This window comes from Colias croceus, chromosome 16 (genome assembly GCF_905220415.1).
Source record: "Colias croceus chromosome 16, ilColCroc2.1".
Classification (NCBI taxonomy): domain Eukaryota; kingdom Metazoa; phylum Arthropoda; class Insecta; order Lepidoptera; family Pieridae; genus Colias; species Colias croceus.
The window spans coordinates 2,833,113-2,854,757 of record NC_059552.1 but is presented as its reverse complement, the minus strand read 5'-3'; the positions used below and the strand labels follow the sequence as shown (position 1 = coordinate 2,854,757).

The 21,645-nt window shown below is 31.6% G+C and overlaps 1 protein-coding gene across 1 annotated transcript in view; it reads left to right on the top strand.

The window, feature by feature from the left end:
- The window catches only part of LOC123698331 (furin-like protease 2), a 214,562-nt gene that overhangs the window by 403 nt on the left and 192,514 nt on the right, over positions 1–21,645 (top strand). The window lies entirely within an intron of this gene.

Genomic DNA, 21,645 nt, shown 5'->3' with positions numbered 1-21,645 from the left:
CTAGGATGTTTGCAAGTTCCGCTGACTTGGTTGCATATTTGCAACGTTGAGTTAATGATTTAGGACTTGCGTAATGTTAAAGTAACTGGCGCTAAGGTATTCGTAACGTTCCGTGGCGAGTTTTGGTTGCGCGCGCGCAGGAACAATCTGAGGCCGTATCTTTACTGGGCGAAAGTTGTTTGCTCTTGATATCCAGGAAGTAACAGCACCGGAATTATTTAATAACCATATAACATTTCTATTATTTAACAGCATTACAATATTATTACACTTGAATCATATCAAATCAATTTATATGGATAATGGACATGGACATAAAAATAATTTTAATATTTTGTGTAATTCTATTATTTATTTTAAATGCTTTGTAGAAATATAAATTTGAAAAGACCGTCGGATTTTGATAATTTTATTTATGGCTCAAATAACTGTGACGAGTAATTATTTTATATAGAAAAGGTTTTCTTCATTTGGCTTCAAGTGTAAATCTTCCATAAATTTAATATATGGTGAATAATATTTGTTTGAATATTAGATATGATTTTTAAATTTATTTTTTAAACTTTATATTGTGTATATGTTTTATAAGCATGTTGCAATATGATTTATGACTTATGGTCACATATATTTCAATAGGATAAAATGTTAATAATTTATTGATTTTATAGAATCCCTTGTTGCTGAAAATTTGAAATGTCCGCCCTGAATGGACGAGGACTATGATATTTTTTTTTACAGGAATGACACCTATTATAGTGCCTTTAGGAGACATTTTTAACAAACCTTTAATATTATGTAATAATGAGACCAATGGCAATATTCATATGAATTAAAAAATTTAAATATCAAAGTGTTGTAATTCTTATGTGTTTCCTAATGACATATATAGGGTAGGTTTTCTAATTTATCAAAGTATGTTATCCCCATTTGCAATTCTAATAACCTTTGCGTCACCAAAAAGTTTGTTTAAAACAATAACATGTTTATAATTGCAAGGAAACAACATACAATTTAAATGTGCAAACGAAAGTGCTTATAGAAAGTGAAAGTGGGATTTCTTTTTCGTCTTTATGTAACTTTTGTCTGAAGTGTAATGAAAAAGGCAATGTGGTCTTCTAACCTGTTTGTAAATTTGTGCATATATTAACATAATTGTAATTCAAGTTAGTAGGTCAAGCTATTTGTATTATGTATTTTAAATATCTTTCTTTCAAGTGGATAAAGGTATCCATATGTGGCAAATATATTGTTGAAAAATATTTATGGAAAATATATTAAAAACTAGATGTTATTTTTGGATATTCAAAACAGTCAATAAATAGTTATCATTTAAATTAAAATGATTTGAAATGTAAAGCAAATAATATTTGAATAAATTTTATGAAATTCTTCAGAAATTCAAAGATACAAAAAAACGCCTTCTATTTTTTTGTATCTTTGTCATAATTATCTCCATCACATTATAAACTTCTTAATTATGAACAAGTTTTCATTTCCTTACTTTTTATATTAATTAAGCTCAAGAATCAATAAAAATAAATGTGTTTTAACACATAGAAGGTATAAAATACATTGAAGAATAATAAACGTCTTGTTAGCAGGAAATTGATTCATACTTGTTAAACTTGTTTAGTAAGATGTTATTATACAATCCGCTATACAGTGTTAGAACATTTGAATGGTAACAGAAAGATGTTTTAGCACTTTCACTATTACAGTAGAATTTATTAGACCTTAACACAAATTCAATGCTATTTATTACACTCTGAAAATTGGATTTTTAATTCGCGTTTTATTCATTGTATCATGATCAATCTTAACTATGTTGACATTTATTTTGCAAATTGGGGCAGTTACAAAACAGTTTAAATATTCATCATTTAAATTGATAACGATTTATGAGGCTCATTTTTGCAAAAAGCAAAAGCATTATAAAAAACAATTTTAAAATTTGAAATGATATGGTGAAACCCGTAAGCTATTGACTTTTTATACAAGTTTGATGGTGCGTTTTTATGTTGTTATGTACATAAATTTAAACATGTTAATTGATCAAAAATTACAACATCAGTAGAAATACACTATGACTGACATAAGCTATATTTTTTATTCCGTTTCAACCCGGGAAGAGTGGCTAGTGTAAAATAAATATTATATTACTATGATTTTGTTTGATTGAGTCTGGAATTTACAAATCAAACATCATTCAAATAAGCAAAACAACTGCTTATCAACTGTGTGATAATATAACATCTAATAGCTGGCAATTGAATGGATTGTTTTGTTAATCGTAATGTTTAAATTTGATGATGTAACCACTAAATGAGGTGGAAATTTAAGAAAAATAACGATTGCATTGCAATCAATGGTTGTAAAAACACATCAACTTTCTGAGATATTCCTGAAAACTTTATAGTACAACAACCTACAATGTTTTCGAAAAATTTCATTAATAGTTACTGAAATAGCTTGTGAAGAAATAAACCTCGAGAGCGAAGTTTTGCAATGTATTCTTCAGAGTGCTTAATGTTACGTAGTTTCGGAGTATTCCTGAAGGCGAACTGCTACTCAGTACGGACTCTACGATCGATTTTTCGAGTCGGTAAATCTCTGCTTTGGCAAAAGTTTTTACCGAGGTCATTTCCACGTCACTCAAGCGTGATTGGCGCAGAAATGCGTTATGTGTTCTGTATAATCTGTATTACATAAAGAACCTCGAACTTTCCACGTGACTGCACCCCGATACCGCAAAGTTTGTCGACAAACGGCCCGGAGGCGTCATCGTGACTGCGTTGAATACTGAATGCTGCTTGAATCACATATCTCATCGTGTTTAATGAACGAGAACAGATTAAGGGTCTTAAACGATTGATTCTAAAAGCTAATGGTCCAATATGTTATCACGGTTGCGCAATTTGTATGTAGTAGGTACCAATGTTCATATGTACACCTATATAGTTTCAAAGAAATTCCATACACTTGGTTTCTTGCCTGTCCGTCATTTGTAATAGTGCAGAGTATTTAGTTTAAGTGAATTTGGGTTTCCACAGCTAACCCGTGACCTAACGTGAACTTGACCAATTTTCATAATTAAGCCCGACCGGCTTTGGTTCAGTTTCTACATGAGTCGTTTTATTGACCATGACCCGGCAGAGAGTCACTTTAAACCATAATGATTATTTAACTCGCTATTAGCCTTGCGTTGGCTGAACATTTTAGTAAAATATTACCTGAAAATAATTTCAGTGCTAACCGCTAAGTAATTGCCGCTTTTAATTTACCTTTTTTGATATAAAATTCCTCAAACCAGGAAATATTAAATATTTATGTCTACTTACCTACTGCTAAACGGGTACGATAATTTAAAGGCATATTTCCGCCCAAATTACAAATCTAATAATGAGCTATAATTAAATACCAACACATAGAAAGCGCAATTTAATTTTGATTGAGACCTTCTAAACTGTCTTATCATTTATTAAAATTAAAAGGCGGATATAGGTTTAGTGATAAAACTGTAAGTGAATGGACAACCTTCGCTCGTTTGGACAATAGCACGACCTAATGAAAATTCAAAATACCTATTACCTACTATCAAGGTTCATGTTTTTAACCGACTTCAAAAAAAAGGAGGTTATCAATTCGGCCGGTATATATTTTTTTTATGTATGTACACCGATTACTCCGAGGTTTCTGAACCGATTTACGTGATTCTTTTTTTGTTCGATGCGGGATGGTGTCGAATTGGTCCCATAAAAATTTTATTCGGATAGGCCCAGTAGTTTTTATTTTATGCGCATTTTTGTCTGTATTTGTAAATGTTGCAAATGCAAGTTTGAAGTCGGTTGTTTTTAACGCAGTTATTCTTGTTACAATCTTTATTTATAACACTTTACTAACTATGCTAGTTATACAAATTACATAAAACTAAAACTTATAGCTAAACTAGCACAGAGGGCGGCCTTATCACTAAAGAGTGATCTCTTCATTATCCTTTTATTAGTATTGCCTATAGGTAAATTGTTTGTAAAATATTGGCGAAATAGTTATTCAATTTAGATAGGTATTTAATTAAGGTCATATTAACGAGTATTAGGTATGTGATGTTATAAAAGTTAATTTCCAATCATAGCGAGTAGGTATAATTTATACATAGGTATTAGATACCTATGCTATTAATTTTGAAATTTAGATATTACCTTCATTTTTAATAGAATCGTTTCGAAAATAATTTAGCAAAATGTAATTAACGTATGTATACATGTTGTAATATACAATGTAGACACATTGATAGTATCATGAATAGCACATAGTTACACAGTACATAAAATCGTGGCCAAAAAATAAAAACTTGGTAATGTTTATCCGACGAAATCACTGTCTTGCGTTTAGTGGTCGTTTTATGTGAAACGATTAAATAATTATGTCGTCATATTTCGTTTATTGCCGCGGACACGACTGTCCCGGCCATAATTACCGGCAGTTTTCATGCCGGTCCGATTTACGGGCCTCTGACGTCACGGTTCGCGAGATTCGCCATAAAAGTTATTGGGAACGAGCCCTTTTGTCAGACGATAAGACGATAAATAAAATTGGAGGATTCGTTCTGGAGATAGGTCGCAGTTTTCATTTATTGTGATTAGGTTATAATTATTGACAAGCTTTTTATGGACCGTTTTGTGGGTTCATGCTTTGTGATATTTATTATTATAGCGATTTTAGTTTCGATATACCTAGGATATGTTTAGTGATGGTTATTGCGTCACGTCCGTTTTCGGAATGGAAATGTACTTATTCAATGTACCTATGTACCTATCGAAATGAAGTACATACGTATAATACATGCAAGTCCATTAAATCTTATTAAGTTAACATTGTAATCGTATTAGCTATGCATGATGCACTGTAGAACTAGATGATTCCTGTTCGATAGTAATTCCAAGGTTTGAATTGCCATCTTCAATTAAAACAAACCCGATATTGAAAAATAACAGATAGGCAGATATTAAATTTATTAAGTCGCAAGTGTACGAACTACATCACTCGAATGTGCCTGAACTTTATAGAACTCTGTAGAAATTAATTTTGATTTGAGAAACCTTTCCGTTGCTTATATACATATATTTTTTTTCTAGACCCTGCATTGTTTCCGTTAATCATTCTATCATTAAGTGTAGGCACCGTTTGTATACTAGGTAATAATAATTATTGCGCTTATTTGTATTTGTAGATTGTAATATTAAATATTATGTTCATCTTCAACAAGAATAGGCTGTAAATATGCGATGATCCTACTACTATTATAAAGGCGAAAGTTTGTAAGTATGGATGTATGGATGTTTGTTACTCTTTCACGTAAAAACTACTGAACCGATTACAATGAAATTTAGCACACATATAGAGGGTAACTTGGATTAACACAAAGGATAGGTTTTATCCCGGAAAATGGAAATCCCACGGGAACGGGAACTATACGGGTTTTTCTTTGAAAACGCGGGTGAATCCGCGGGCGGAAAGCTAGTAATTTATAAAACCGATTGCTAGTTTTCTAGAAAAGCGCTTTTAAATAAAAAGGTTAATCCTACATATAGGTATATGATTTATACAGTAATATAAAAGTACTTGAAGGTACTTCATTGATGGCACGTCACAGAGTGAACGACACAAAAACGATTCCCATTAACCACTAAAAGGTAAGTTCATATGAAAATTTAATACAACGAATTGGGATTATTTTAGTACAATTCCTAGAACTAGATCGCGTGATGTACAAACGATGTTTCATTACGTTCGATTGAAATTGTAATAGCTGTCTTAGTAACATACCTAGGTACTTACTTCATTAATACTTGATTACAGTATTAGGATGTTCGGGCCCACCGCCCATTTATTATTCTATTTTAATCGAATATTGTTGTAGTGTTTCGATGTGGTTTTATTTATGTGGAAACTAAATTATTTAGTTACTCACCTTTTTGGTTATCGGTAGGTAACTATTGACGAAACTGTAGTTAGTTGTGTGTTTTTTCGAGTTGTAGGTGTAACCGTGTAACTTGTAAGTAATTGAGATGGTTTTTGAATAATTGATTAAGCACAGATTATTCGAATGTCTATCAGTAAAAAAATATGTTAAAGTGTTTAGAAATTCCATCGAAACAAAAGCATCAAACAACTAAGGTTCAATTCAATGACATTTCTTCCCCGATTATTTTTTTTACAAAAAGGACCTCTTGCTTGTGGAGGAGGTTGCTATATTATTAAACTTATTTCTATTTAGATTTTCTCTATAACACTTTTCCAACTTTACCTTGACCTTACCGTTGGTAATGCGCTGCAAACTAGCACGCTCACACTGGACTGTTACTTGCATATGAAAATGAAATGTAAATACTTACAGAGAGCTTGTAGCATTTAGAATAATTTTAGAGATTCACAGTGAGTGGGCCAGGTCACAGTACTCTACGAATACGACCCCGATGTGACTTTGAGCCTGCCATCTTGACTATTGTTATTTAAATGCTTTAACTGTTTGTGGCTGACATTTTAACTTTTTAAGTGCGTTATTACATTGTCTGTCTTTAGTTGCTGTGGGATAGATCTAACTTAACATACCTTCACCTATATCTTTGATTATAAATGTATGTATGTTCCCTCAGAGACACATGTCTGCAAATGTGCTAATACCTCTTTCGTAGTTGCTGTTTGCTTAGTGGATTTATCCTTTGATAGGATATAGGGTGATCACATACTCACTTTTTTGTCGATTAACCTTTAAAGTTTAAGGGTATGTAGGTGATTGGCTAAGTAGATTGCGAGACGGAGTCGTGTTGGATAGAACCCGTTTTCAAATGTAGGTACGTTGTAATTAACATGGTGTAAAAAGAAGTCCGCATAAAAAATAATTCTTAACGATTATGCGTTAAAAACTCATTATAAAATATTCAAGGTAGTGTTTAACAAAAAATATTTCTTCTGCGTGTTGCATACAATTAAATAGGTCTCATTTGCATCCAAGTATATCAATCTATTTTTGCACAACCCAGACAAGTGCGTAATTCACCAGAAACGGCTAAAAGCGCTATTTGTACGCCTGTCACAACTACTTGTGACCTCTACGTGAGGTCACGAATTAAATAGTGAATTATTGTATTGCTTCAAAGACTTCCGCGTTTGACGACGGTAATTCTTGCCTATTTTTTTGATATATTTAAATTGTACATTGTTTAATTTATCAGGTTTTCCGCGAATCGCACGATGATTTACGGAATTGAACGCGGTTTGGTTAATTCATCTTGTTTTAACCGAAAATTTATGTTGTTTTGTTTTATTTTTCCTCATGAGGGTTAAAAATAACGTGACAACCGAGCTGGAACAGTATTTAGTGACCCTGACTAATGAGCCAGAAAGTGTGAAATCGATCTCTTCAATATTGGAAAATTGTGTTATGAATATCACACACAATTTATTCATTTTGTATCGGAGTGTTTATGTTTACGTAGGATATCCGTTTATGTATAAAGTACAAGGAGGAATATTTAAGCAGTTGCGGATATAATGGCGATGTGCAAAATAATTGAGATTGTTGTTTTTTTTATGTGTATGGATATAGTTACACATTGGCATAAGTAGCTTTATATTAATCTAAAAATACTGTCTACATCTAAGAGATGAAAGTCATTATAATAATTATAATAATTTGCAATGTCTTTAAATTATTTCATCTCTATACAAAGGCTTTATGAAGTCTGTTATCTGTTTATAAAGTATCTCTGTTCTATTGTTTCTTTGAAAATCTTTTAATCTGTTGCAACCGCTGTTATAATGACGACGGCACTGAACGAAAAAATAAGACTGAGCCCATTAAATACGCGCTTGCCTTTTTTATTCTTGAACTGCAGTGTTTCTTACTTTGATTATTATTTCAATTAATTTTCAGTTGAATTTGTAAATATGTATTGAGCAAAGCTCATATCAATTTACACATTAAGCAATGCGTGCGTTTTATGAACGATTTTGTTCGCATAACTTAATATTTCTAGTATCACATTTGCAGTTTCCACGCGAAATTATCTCGAATTTCATATAAGATGTCGCAAGTCGCAACATATTACTTTTCATTTGCAGTAAGAAATATTTTATGCTTGTGCAATTGTATATAATATCTATGAGAATGTCAGCTTGCTGTAAGTTTGAATACATTGGTACTAAGTACATTGAGTGAATAATTGCCGCGACCTCAATTAAGTCATGCAAATGTTTCTCATTATACTACGATAGTAATGAAGCTCAGTTATGTTAGAGGTATGATTTAAAGGTTATGTCACGAAAACTTTATATGCAGAGAGACATAGAGCTCAAAGAAATTGTTAGCATTTGAAGGTAAAAGCATGAAACTGCAGTCAAACAGAGTTTTGGCGAATGAACGTCCGTTCAATATTATACAATTTAAGTTTACAATATTCGAGTTTAATTATACTAAAAGTATCAATCTTTTTGTAGTCATAAATATTTTTTGCTTATCATAAATATCAAATTTGATTATGTATATAAAATATTTCAGATTGAGAAACGCATTAATCATATAGTATATCTAAATTAAAGTACCTTATGTGTTAAATAACTTATCCTATTATATAAAATGTTTTTATCTACGTTAAATGATTTATAAATGATAATGTATAAAACGTTGCTATCAATCCCTTGTACATAGTAATAATCAAGTAGAGTCTCGAATGCTGCAGTTAGCAACGTGATTGTATCTCTACCATAACCTGGTTAACTGCGACCCGATAGGCCTCATTTTGTTTGCCACTAATTGGTCTATAAACACTTATCTAGAACATTCCATTCCTATTTCATTGCTACTCAGAGCCAAATGGGGACAAAACAATTCAAGAGTTATAGACCTATAACTGCCGTCAAACTACGTTTATTTGACTTTAATGTAAGCTAAATTGTGCAATTACACTGATAAAAAAACGTACATAATTGTATGTACCTCATTCCTCTTACAGCGGATGCAATATATAGGAATTGCATTGAAATTGGTTCTCCTCCTTTACGACGTCACTGTACGTATATTGTTATTATTTTGAACATAATATAACGGAGATAGCGGCGCGAATGACCCCAGAAACTAGAGCGGAGCGTTGAAACATATCATAAATTGTACAATATAAGGTTTCCCCGCAGCTAGTTGCCTTTTCGAGTGAACTTCCTTACAGCCGGGGAATATGTTCTCTTTGTTTTGTTGTGTTTGTGAGTTAGCGACGGCAAATTGTAGGATTACACAACTTGTAAGTTGCACGGTCAACATTACCGCGGCATCTTCTTAGAAAACGGATTTGCGAGCGCCCTTTTGTTTTTTGATTAGCGGAATGTTTATTTTCGAAATGTGGGCGAAACAAGGCGCTAACAATGTAATTTGAATATCGTTTTGTTGGTGTTACAAATTAGGCAGTTTGCGTTGTTTTCCGCGGGCGTATAAACTTCCAAATCGCTGTCAGCGTGGAATGTTGCGTTGTTACTCGTAACGGGGAGATTGTTTACGTAGTCGGTTTTTTAAAACAATATTTTAGATGTTTGTCGTAAAGTGGTGATTTACGTGTGTTTCCTTTTACCGTTTGGCTACCCGGCACCCGCTTTGCACTTCCTCTGATGGCGCCGTGTAAATAAGCTGCCGGCAGTTTGTTTGCCAGTCTAAAGGTTCTAAATTGTGCGCGAAAAACTAACCGGTGACTGCTGTAGCGAGGTCATGCGTTCTTAAATATTTATAGAGTATAAGAAATAGCTTAATGCTAGACACTCGAATTTGTTGCAACATTTTGTATTTGAAATTTGATATAATGTTGCTACATATTGGTTATATTAGTTTGTGTCTATTTCAGAAATAACGTTGCGAGATATATGTACGAAATACCAATATATTTCGTGACATAGGCATCTGGCAAAAAATAATCGATGCAATTTCCCTGAATGTACCTATAATGATTTAATTAGTCAAATTAGGTAGTTAACTACTTATCCTTAATTTGTAATATTTTCCTGATATATCTTATAATTACCGTGACATTCATATAAAATGTTTAATTAGACAAGCAAATACAGAAACAGAAAAATATAGGTAATAATAACTTCCACAAAAACGTCCATTAACTCATTAAAATATAATTACTGTAATAATGCTGAATATAGCGACATTCCTATCATTATTAGAAACTGCGTCGACGGAATAAATAATTTACGAATAATTTCACAACACCCTATAGCCATTGGTTAGTTGAAAAAGGTTTTGTTACAGCGCGTAATAAGTAAATACTCTTTACCCTTCAACGATGTTTGAAGCAACCCCGAAATCTATTGAGTAAACTTTTTCACAGATAATAAAGGAACAGCGCTTAATACCCTCAAGCCGTAACAGGGTACAATAGTGTTCAGTAAACCACGAAATCGGGAAGTTTATCTCGTTACCTTTGTGTACCTTAAAATTTTCCTCGTGTCTTGTTCGATGAGTTTCACCTTTTCTTTTCTCAGCGGTTTTCAACGATCCTGTTTACGCTACCATGTTTTAGTACTAATAAATGTGATATACGTAAAACCAGATGTTATATTTAGTTCGAATTTTATGATGTTCATTGAATCCGCCGCTTTGATCTTTTATTGATATAAATATTTGCAAATTTCGATTTCAAAGAAATTATTATAGACTCAATTTTATGTTTGCTAAATGTAATTATGTTCGAATAGAAATATATAAAACGGTAGGTAATAGTTAAAAATCTGAATTTAATAAAAAATAATGTAAGAAATAAAATATTGGAGGTGGTCTGTCCGGTTTTAAAGAGCAAACCAGTAATTAATATAGGCAGTATTAGAAAATGCATTTATGTATATTATTGTACAAATAAGTGTATAGAATTTATCATTAAATAATCATTACCTTCTTCCTGCCAGAATTATAAAATTAAAAATTGTCTGCATACCTGTTTCAAGGGAGCATACCTGCATAATAAATACAGTAGTTGATGTAAGGGTTCAAATAAATAAATAATAAATTTGAAATCTGTTGCTTAGTCCTTAATGCACCAGAGTTCGCATTTCTATACAATATTTCTGCTGCAGACATGGCAATCTTAAAGGAAAAATATTTTATTTATTTTCTTTAGTAAGTGACAATTGGATATCTGCACGTGTACCCGCAGAATAAGTATAAAATCGTACCTATAATCTACCTATATGTAAATAAACACGTGCACATTGAAACGTCGATACATAATACATCGAACTAGTTCTGCCAAGGTATAATTGTTAAATGAAATTATTTGCCGATACCTACCGCAGTGTTGGTTAGAAATTCAAACTGGTTGCCGGAAGCAATAGCTACCTTTGTTTCCCTGAATTTATACTATACGGTCGTGGAACGCGGCGGGAATTCCTTGCTTTAATCCCGCTCAACAATTTCTGCCATAAATTGTTTTATTGTGAACACGCATAATTTAAATTGATTTTCGGCTCCGTTTAATGTTATAGCAGTTGCCAGGTGAACGTTTGTTTGCGTTCATGTCTTTTTATGAATGGGACATTTTTGTGCTTCTTTCACGGAGTTTCAATTAAATGAATCTAGCGTTAGCGTTTCTTATCTTTATTTAAGATAGGTCTTTATTTAAGATATCATACTCATATCTCAAAATTCTGAATCACAAATGTTAGGTTTTAATATAGGTACCTATATCAAGGTAGTAATAATGGACGTATGTTTCATTGTGAAACCTTTAGCAATTGATAATAGTTCTATTTGTCAGAGATATATGAATGTAGGTAGTAAAACCATATTGAAATACGTATTGCTAGTGCATTGACAAGTCTCAAATTGAACAGTGTCGAAATTAATTATTCATTGCCCAGTCTATTGCTATGTGTTTATTTTACTGCCTATATTTGTATAGTCTATAGGCATAGAGTATATAATATGCTATGCTATTGGTCTATACTCTATAGAGAGTAGCACGTGCGTGTGGGATGCCGTTATTTCGTTCAAACAATTTAATATTTACATAGCTGTAATTTCCAATTGCTGTCAATTGAAGGGGAAATATCGTTTTCAAAGAAATGTATGTTGTCGGGTGTAATTAACTTACCTATACCATTATTGGAAATACAAACATATTTTTCATCTACTTAGGTACAAATATTTGTAAATTAATTTGTCACCATTTCAGCGATGTAAAAAATACACCTCTTTTATAGTTATTTAAATTTTAAATGTTTATTTAATGCAGGCTTTTAAGGGCGTTAAACTATTAGGTTTTAATTTTAGAACACTAGGTAATCAACTAATCTAATAAAACATAGTCACTAGGTAATCTCTGAAAAATTGAACAATGATTTTTCATAATATTTATACACATAATGGCTAAATGCAGATTGATTCAAACAATCGAGTTCAAAAACGATTTTATAATCATAGATGATAATCATATTGGTCGCAATATCTAAGTCAAATAAAGCGTTGTTTTGTACACTTCGGCTTGAATTGCAAATGAATATTCCGCATGTCAAAAGCAAGAGCAATGATTTAGTGTTAATGTAGGAGTGTATCATTAAATATGCATTAGCAGCTAAATTATAGCCGCCCATGAATTTGATCACAGTCAAAATGGAGGGAAGTAATTCCTATAATTTATAGAAAATTATAAAATACGGCACGGGATTAATGGGTAGTTTATTTATTGTGTGGGGATAAGTTTATTGTTTATGTTGATATTGAGATTTAGTCCAATTTCCTTATAGCTAAAAAATATCGATAGGTACTGTAGTAGCTGTATAAAAATGTCCTATGAACCTATGTCTAATATTTGAAACTCGTAAAAACAAATGAATGTATTAATATAATGCACGATTAAAACTTTCTTTCCGTTGAGATTAGCCTATAACATCAAAAATCGGATTTTGGTGTTATTAAATATTACCAATTGAGGCAAATCAAAACAAGAAATTAAAATAAATAAAACAATACATGCTATATGAATAAGAAAAAATATTTATTATGTACAATCTATGTTGAAAATATACAACTAGAAGGTATCTGTTGGTATTTTGCACTTCAATTATAAGCACCTAACTTATCACGACCTCAATAAAATGGATTTGTAATCGACTATAGATTAAAAGTTTCACTAGTATTTAGAACTAACTTACCACGATAACACGCAACCTATAAGTGTAAGTAGCGAGTACTTAGGTATTAACTTCGACTTAGTACTGCGTACTTAAATACCTTTAGGTATTGGCATTATGTTATGTAGAGCCTTTTATATAACTAGTATATTTTTATATAATGGTTGTTTCACTTAGCAAGAAATTAGTAATCAAAATTTAACGCGATATCTCAGTGATGGAAAGAAGTGTCCTATTCAATGATAACAATACTTAATAACTATTATGATTATTAAAAATGTTTATTTTCTTGTCCTAGACAGGGTTCTCTACCTTTTAAAATCTCTCTGCATGAATCCATATTCACAGGAACAAATACTGTAATATACAAAGTTATCAGAAAAATATCATAGTATACAGGATGTTTTTATTGTAGTCTATATTCATACATTTGACACGAGTTACATGTATCATTCAGTGCTGTATTGCGTACGTAAATGTTGTACGTTTGTTGATAGTGGCCCGAAAATAAACACGCTCATGTATACAGGGTGTTGTGTAATGGCTATTTAAAACTGCCATATATTTGTTGAATGTCGATGGCGCACGTGATCGCGGTTCACGTGAATGCAGACGCGTGTGGATTACACGCTGTGTATTTTGATGTTGGTGTTTTAGTTTGAAGGATCTAGGTTATCTGTTGAATGTTATATCACGGATTACTGAATGGTTACGTGTTGTATGTACAGGTGTATGATGAATCTATAAATATTATATAGATGATAACTAAATATGTATTGGATCATGGAGATTATAACGCCCTATAATACTTTTGGTTTTTTAAAGTGCGTCGCGTTGTGAGTAAAGTCAGGTTTTTGACAAATATTAAGAAAACATAGTGACATTGCTTTTACGAAATTTTCATTAACGTTAGCGTTAGTTAGAGTTAACTTTAAGTCGAGGTTGGTAATAAAAATTGTTTTTTTAAAACTTATATTCATGAAATCATTATAATTATATCCGTTAAGTTGTATCCGCTATTAAGATCCGTTTTAATAATCGTATTTGCATATAAATCTTTATTGATAGTATTATAGGTACATATTTTAATTGATTTTTTTCTTAATAGTAAATTAATTGATATAATAACTGGTCAGATTGTTGTTAATGATCGGAAATCCCTAGAAATTGACGTATTTATGGTAACGTTAATATCATTTATGATTAAAATTTTTAAGTTGGTATATCAAGGCAGGGATAATTGATGTATGGAAAAATCTTAGGAAAAATAAACACATTTTTTAATTTGAAAGTTGTATGGTGTTTACAAGCAAAGAGGAAATTGATCCAAGCAATGCATCTACAATTCCTTAGGTTTCTCATAATCTGTGTCGCACGTACTTCAGACATCTCACGTTCGCACATTTTAGCACGCAGAAGCCACACAAAGTCAGTATCAAGACAACGCTATGTCAAAACTAAGAGGCCTTTGCTCTAAGACATTCACCAGGTGACCGGTCTTAACTCTTAAGGCGTCTTTGAAGTAGATGATCCAAGCATATAGCCTGAACAATTCCTTGGGTTTCTCAAAATCAGTCTCATACGACATCTGATGTTAGTAACGTGTCAGCACACAAGAACCGCACTAAGTCGTTGCCATGACAACGCTATGTCAAAAACTATCAGGCGTTTGCGCAAAGACATTCACCATGTGAACGGTCTTAACTCTTAAGACGTCTTTGCGATTACAATGCAGCGCCGGTCTGTATGGCCCGCCTTGATCCTCGCATACAAATGTTCCGACACTTTCCTATTTCACTGTTGTTACTCACTTGTTAGATCACTGTTATAGTGGTGTTGATGTGGTAAACGAATGTATGGTGATGCAATGAGAGGGTATACGACGAATAACTAATGTCCTGATGCTTTAGAAATTGGAGTATTATGAAATCACGATATGTCTAATACGTATGGATAAGGTATACAAAATTGATTGCTTACTTTCTATGTTTATTAAGTAGGCTTCGAATATCGTTATCTATAATTATTGGTTAAATAGTTTCTCGTAAAAAATTACCGAATTTATACTAGAAAATATTTTGTCGAGATGTTTGCTATAGGTTGTTACAAATTTAAAAGGTAATGTGATTATAGGAGGAAAGGAGTAATATTTAATGGACGAGGAAGAGTGAATTTATGCTTTAAATCATATTACAAAGTTATTTTCGCCCGGGAGTGGTTTAATAATTTTATTGTGCATTTTATATTGTAATTACCATAATTAAGACAATAATCGGTTTTTAATGGGTTACTAACCGCCTCGTTTATCATTACATATTGATAATAATTGCTATATTTATCTCTATACGTTAAATGTTTTGTAATAATACCCACCCACTTGTACCTATTTGTTAGTTTCGTTTTTTTTGTGGAAGCTGATCATTTACAAAATTAATGTTTCTGATGTAGTAGTGATTGAAATTTATAGGCAATTTAATGATAATTTTATATTTGAATATGCAGGGAGAACTTTGATGTAAGGATTATTATTAGGAATTACAAAACTACCTAAGGAATATTTATGTTTAAGTTTACTCTCCATTGTAAATATTTGCTTTCATGATATCAACATATATTTGCTTTCAATTTTCATGCTATTTTTTAAATTTATTTAATTATCTATGAATCACATAACATCAAAAATTCAATTGTATGTTCGTGGCTATGCATTTAATTTAAGCATAATATACTTCGATAAGTTCCCGAAATGTACGCTATTAAATGTCTGATATATCTAAGTTTCTAAGTTGCAATTTACCGCGTTATTTCTGTTATTTGCACTTAACACTGCATTAAATGCGCGATACGTGTTCGAGTTGGTATTACGTGACGTATTCGCTACCGGTAATAATTTTATATGAGAAAATATCGGACGTGAACACAACTGCATAATGAGAGCGTGCAATTATTGTATATATTTTTTTTCGTTAAATAAAACCTCGTGTTATGTTTTGCGAGGGAAATGCACTGGAAAATGATTACGTTCCGAATATTAAAGTTTAAGCACCGAGGGTGGAAATTTAAATGTATCACAGCTTTAAGCACGGATTTACGCAAATTTTATAAATTTCCAACCTTGGTGATTAAATCGAAAATGTTTGTACTTTAATTTATTTTAAATATTTAAAAATTATATTAAAAGTGGCTCTCGCGACAATTTTGTTGGTGAAATTATTTTATATTATTCAATTCGCATTTAGTTGTACAATTTATGTTCAAATTATAATAAATGCTTCTCACATAATAAATATTGCTTTTTTTTTCAATTCCATTAACGAGGCATGTGATTAATCAGAGCAAGCGAGCAAGTGAGCAAGACTCGCAAAAAAGACCTAAAAAATTCAACTATGATGCATAGACTAAAACTATTAAAAATATACTCTTAGATACCTAATACCTAAATATAATTGATAGCCAATGACTCAAACAACTCTCAAACATCAGTCCCGCCCGTGTCCGTGTTTTGTAGGAAGTTAGCTGAAGCCAAGGCGAGTTTCATTTGTTAAATTGACGAAGAACATTGTCGTCGGAGCGGATTTAAGTTTATTTGCGAAAACTCACTCGCTCGTAACGGGGATCCGGTAGGAAGTGAGCGGATACGATGGAATGCTGTTTATATATAGGTATAAGTATTTGGACGCCTGTGTAAATGTATTAAATGTTATTTCTTGTTTTGCCGCTTCGAGGAGGTTGGAATTGTAGCTGTGGGTGTTGTACGTCAGTGGAAAGATTCATCTTTACTGAGCCGTAATAGTTAAGTGTTGTTTCTTGTAAAAGGGAAATATAATTTAAATGCATATTTATTAATTTGATATGTGCATGGAAGTTGTCGAGAAATGCAACATTTCAAGTGTTGAATCTGTATTTTATATCCAACACGAACCCTTGCTTTCTATAAATAAGTGTATCCAATATTTGTTAAAGGAAATTTCCGAAAATTCCGAATTAGACGTCTCACCGCGGTATAAAATAGTCTAATATCACTCTCTATCCTTCCTACTATATCCAGACATACGATAAAATCGGTCCGTTAGGATGTGAATGAAAGTCAAACATTCTTTCGCATTTATAATCTAAGTGCTGATAAAATAAGATGATAGAATTCACCAAAACGTATCGCTATTATCCAAATCTTGGAGGGTTCGAAAGATGTTCCGATAGCTTTTATGCTTTCGTTTTTATGCTTGCACAGCTTAGAAGCGGGGAACGTGGGATTTTGCTATGTTTGCATTGCGTATATTCATTCTATTTCCACGAAGTATTTCCGCGAATGTTATTTGACAACATTTGAAGATTCAATTGAGCGCGCTGGGGTTGAATCGATGTATACTAATGTGTTTGTTTACGGATAAAGGTTATAAAACGTCTTATTATGACTGGTTATTACCAGTCTGAACTTTTTTTTTAAGATGTACGCTTTAAATTAATCTACTTGTATGTGCAATATGTAAGTTTAATTTATCTATGTAGATACCTACAATGTAATATGCCGAACAAAAATTGATATAATAAACTGTTCAAGTCAGCATGTTTATCTGCAAACCGCTAATATTATGCATATGCATTGTACGTGTACATGTAGGTACGTGTCTTTATGATTTTACGTGTTAGTTGCAATGCAACTTGTGAATTATTGTAAAAGCACGGCTTGACTTTATTATGATGTTTTTGTTTAATAATTTATTTAATTAAATTACACCAAAAAAGTGAATTAGATACGTGTAGGTACATACTTGTAATTTTCTCTTAATATCACTTGGTTTCACTAATTATTTGCACACTAAATGGTGTAAAGTGAAAATGGCAAACGACTAATGAGAATATAATGTATTTGGAAAGTATTCTTGTTATTAATGCGGGCAAAATTGCACATGTTTAATTAGTTTTATAAAAATACCCTCATTTGCGGTAAGTTGTCACGTGAGACTTTCACTTGTTTTTTGTTATTTGCACTTTGATTCACTAATGATATGCTTGGAATATTAAAGATAAATTAATTAATCTTGTATATGTTTTATGTACCTCTCTAAGTATTAAATTAAAGCTCGTTCCTTGAATGAGACGTGTTTTTCGAGCCTATAAGATTGATCGGTGTTCTTTAGTGACGTTAGTTGATTACTATGTAGAGCTTTTTTATAAAGAAAATTTGATATAAGATAACTACGTTACTATATGGCTTGGGTTACGTATGTACCGTGTGCTGACTAAAAACTCTATTTTGACTCGAATTCATTAGACGGAATCGAAAATTTCTCAGTTCAAATATTAATCTGAACTACTTAATATTATTGTAGACGAGACAATATTAAATAGGTTAAAAGTATAAAGGGTTTTATCCTAAGTAAATCTTACCTTTGATAATTTTGGTATCTATAAACGAGGAAGTTTTGTTGTGGAAATAATCGACGCACGTGTTCACGTGTTTGTTATTTAGACGGAAAATGCGGGAAATTGTGTGTTCAATTAAAGTTTATCTGTATGAGTATCATACATCACTTAGGAGTTAAGTACATGATGTACAAATAGTCTTAATTTTTTTTAAAGGTCAAGAAATCTGTAATTGTATTAGTACCTACTCTTCTTCTAGTACCTATAAGTATTATTTTATTTGCTGCCTTTATAAGACAATGATGTCAGATTGTAAATGGATACGGGTGATTATACAAAAATGGGGTAACTTTTAAGGATATTTTGTTTACTATATTTTTTATATCAGATTATTAAAAATTAGGGTGTATATGATAGCTAATCTAATGAATATATTGTTCCAAATCGGGCCAGCCACTTTTTTAAGTAGATTGTGAGATATTTTAAATTTTCTGGATTTGGCCTCCAGGGGACTGACAAGGCTAACATAGTACTGATAAAAAACACAATTTTGTAATATTCTTAAAGAAATTCAATGAAAATTACTACAAATATCTCAGTTTTAATAATGGCACATGTCTTTTAAGTATTAAAATCACTTAGTTACATTTAAAAATGATAATTGACAATATATTGTGATACTGGGAAAAAACAATGTCTCAATTTTCAAAACAGCCTTCTGACATTTAACGCAACGTGAATATTCTTACTCTCTTACTTAACTTACTACTTTGACTTAGTTTTACTTAATATTTCAAGTAATTCACAAACAATAGAAACAAAAAAAACGGCCAAGTGCGAGTTGGACTCCTAACAAACCTATTTTTATTATGTTTGTAACTTAAAATTTACACTTTTAGCAATTTTTCCTTTACCTGTGTTATAAGACGTTGCTTTTTACCATATTTTAAGACTGTATACACGGCAAGCATCCTATGTATTTTTTTATTCCCTTGCGAATATTTAATTTTGCGGAAATTTGCAGTATTAACGGATGTAGGTATCTTTTGATTGCGTTGCGTTATAAGTTTCATTTTTTTACAGCCCCAAGGGTTCTTAATGTTGAGTATTCAATATAAATTTCAAATTGATACCTCCACGCGCTTGAAAAAAACGTCTTAACAAACAAACGGACAACAAAGTGATCCTATAAGGGTTCTGTTTTTTCCTTTTGAGGTTCGAAACCCTAAAAATCTAACATTTATTTATGTTAAAAGTACTAATTTTCATAAAATTAAAAACCAAAGGCTTGAATGAAAGTCTCATCTGAGTTTTCATAAGAGCCTTTTGACATTTTTATAATGTTATTATATCAATTAACTTTTATGTTATTTTGAGGTAATTTTACTTCACAATATTATACGTATACGTATTTATCTAATAAATATTATAACAAGCTATGCCCTGAAAGCATCAAAATCAATAATTAAAATAAAATAAGATCTTTTAAATAAAATTATTAGTACTTTGTTTCAATAGCTCTTTTCTTTGCTACTCTTTTTTAAATGTTTCTTCCCTAGTCAAATTCAGTTTCTTTTAGCGTAGCGCATGATGTTTTAAACTGAAACATCAAATAAAAATGCTTATATCAATAGCAATCAAGATAAAAGTTTTCAAAAACGATAGAATCATCAGTACTATGGGGTCGCGTCAGTCCACTGGCGCGATGTCTGACATAGGACTGACGCCAGCGGATTGATAAAAAGGGACTTAATATGATATTATAATCACAAATTATGTTTTTTTGCCTTATTTCTAATATCAACAAACTATATTTTTACAAATCATAATTAACCATGTATGAATGAAAATAAAAATCAGATTAACAATAAAATAATGACTCACCATAGGACTGAAACGTTGACTGGCGCAGCACGAATTTAGAGGACAAACACAACCCTAGCGCTGGTACAGTTATGACGGCCATCAAAATATGGGATGCACAAGTAACTTCATTACCAACATTAATATTTAGACAGGGATTTGACCTCGACTTGGTGATATTTAGCGAGAATTTCAAATTTAAAAAACACACAACGGACTGACCAATAAAAACGATGACAAAGTTTATTTTTATTTTTTAAATAAAATGTTAAACATTTCGTTATGAAAGTTATACTATATAATACTATGTATATCAAAGATTGTCCTGAATTAGTAAGTTTTCTCTAATCAATGATAATGTTTATAAAATAGTCACTTGATTGTTGGTTTTCGGAGTTGTGACATGCCAAAGTACTGATTATTTAAGTATTAATTTTGTTTTTTTATCAATTTGTATTTTAAATAAAGAAGTGAAAGTGAGTGACCAAATAAAGGACGCTTTATTGTTTTAAAATAGATTGTTATTTGATTAAAATATAATAAGACTTTGTATAAATTGGCTGGTGACATTGAGTTACCCCATTTTTGTATAATGACCCATACCTATTGCTTATACAATGAAATTGCTTATCATCAATTTGATTGCGTGTATATTGTGTATATTTTTGAATCTATTGTATGACTACATAGACTTCATAATTCTAGAAGTTACACTGGATACATCTCTATAGTTTTGGTTTAACTACCTGTGTTAGTGGCATAATTCTAGGCAGAAGTTACTTGATACGTCGTCTCGTCTATTGTTTTTCAATATTACACATCTAAATACAATCGCGCATTGATCCCGTTTCCTTGTTATAATAAAAGCATATAACAAAACTCAATTAGAACTTGCATAATCCGTTCTCATTACAGTAACACCGAATCACAACAATGTGGTGCCTATATATATAACAATGTATTAGCATTAAGCCGGCAGAGCTAGCAATGATCGTATGACGCTAACTCGACGATATAAGCTTAGTTCCTCTGCTCTTAGCAAATGAGATATTTAATGTGACGGCCGCAGAGCGTCGCATTGAAACCATATTCACATAAAGCTGATTGTTAATGCTACCTTTTTATATGATACTGTGGACTCTGGAACGTTCATGTAATTAAAAGCGGTGTATTGCGAAGGGAACAAAGACAATAATTATCAATAGTTTAATTTATTTTGAAAGCTATGCGAATCGGATG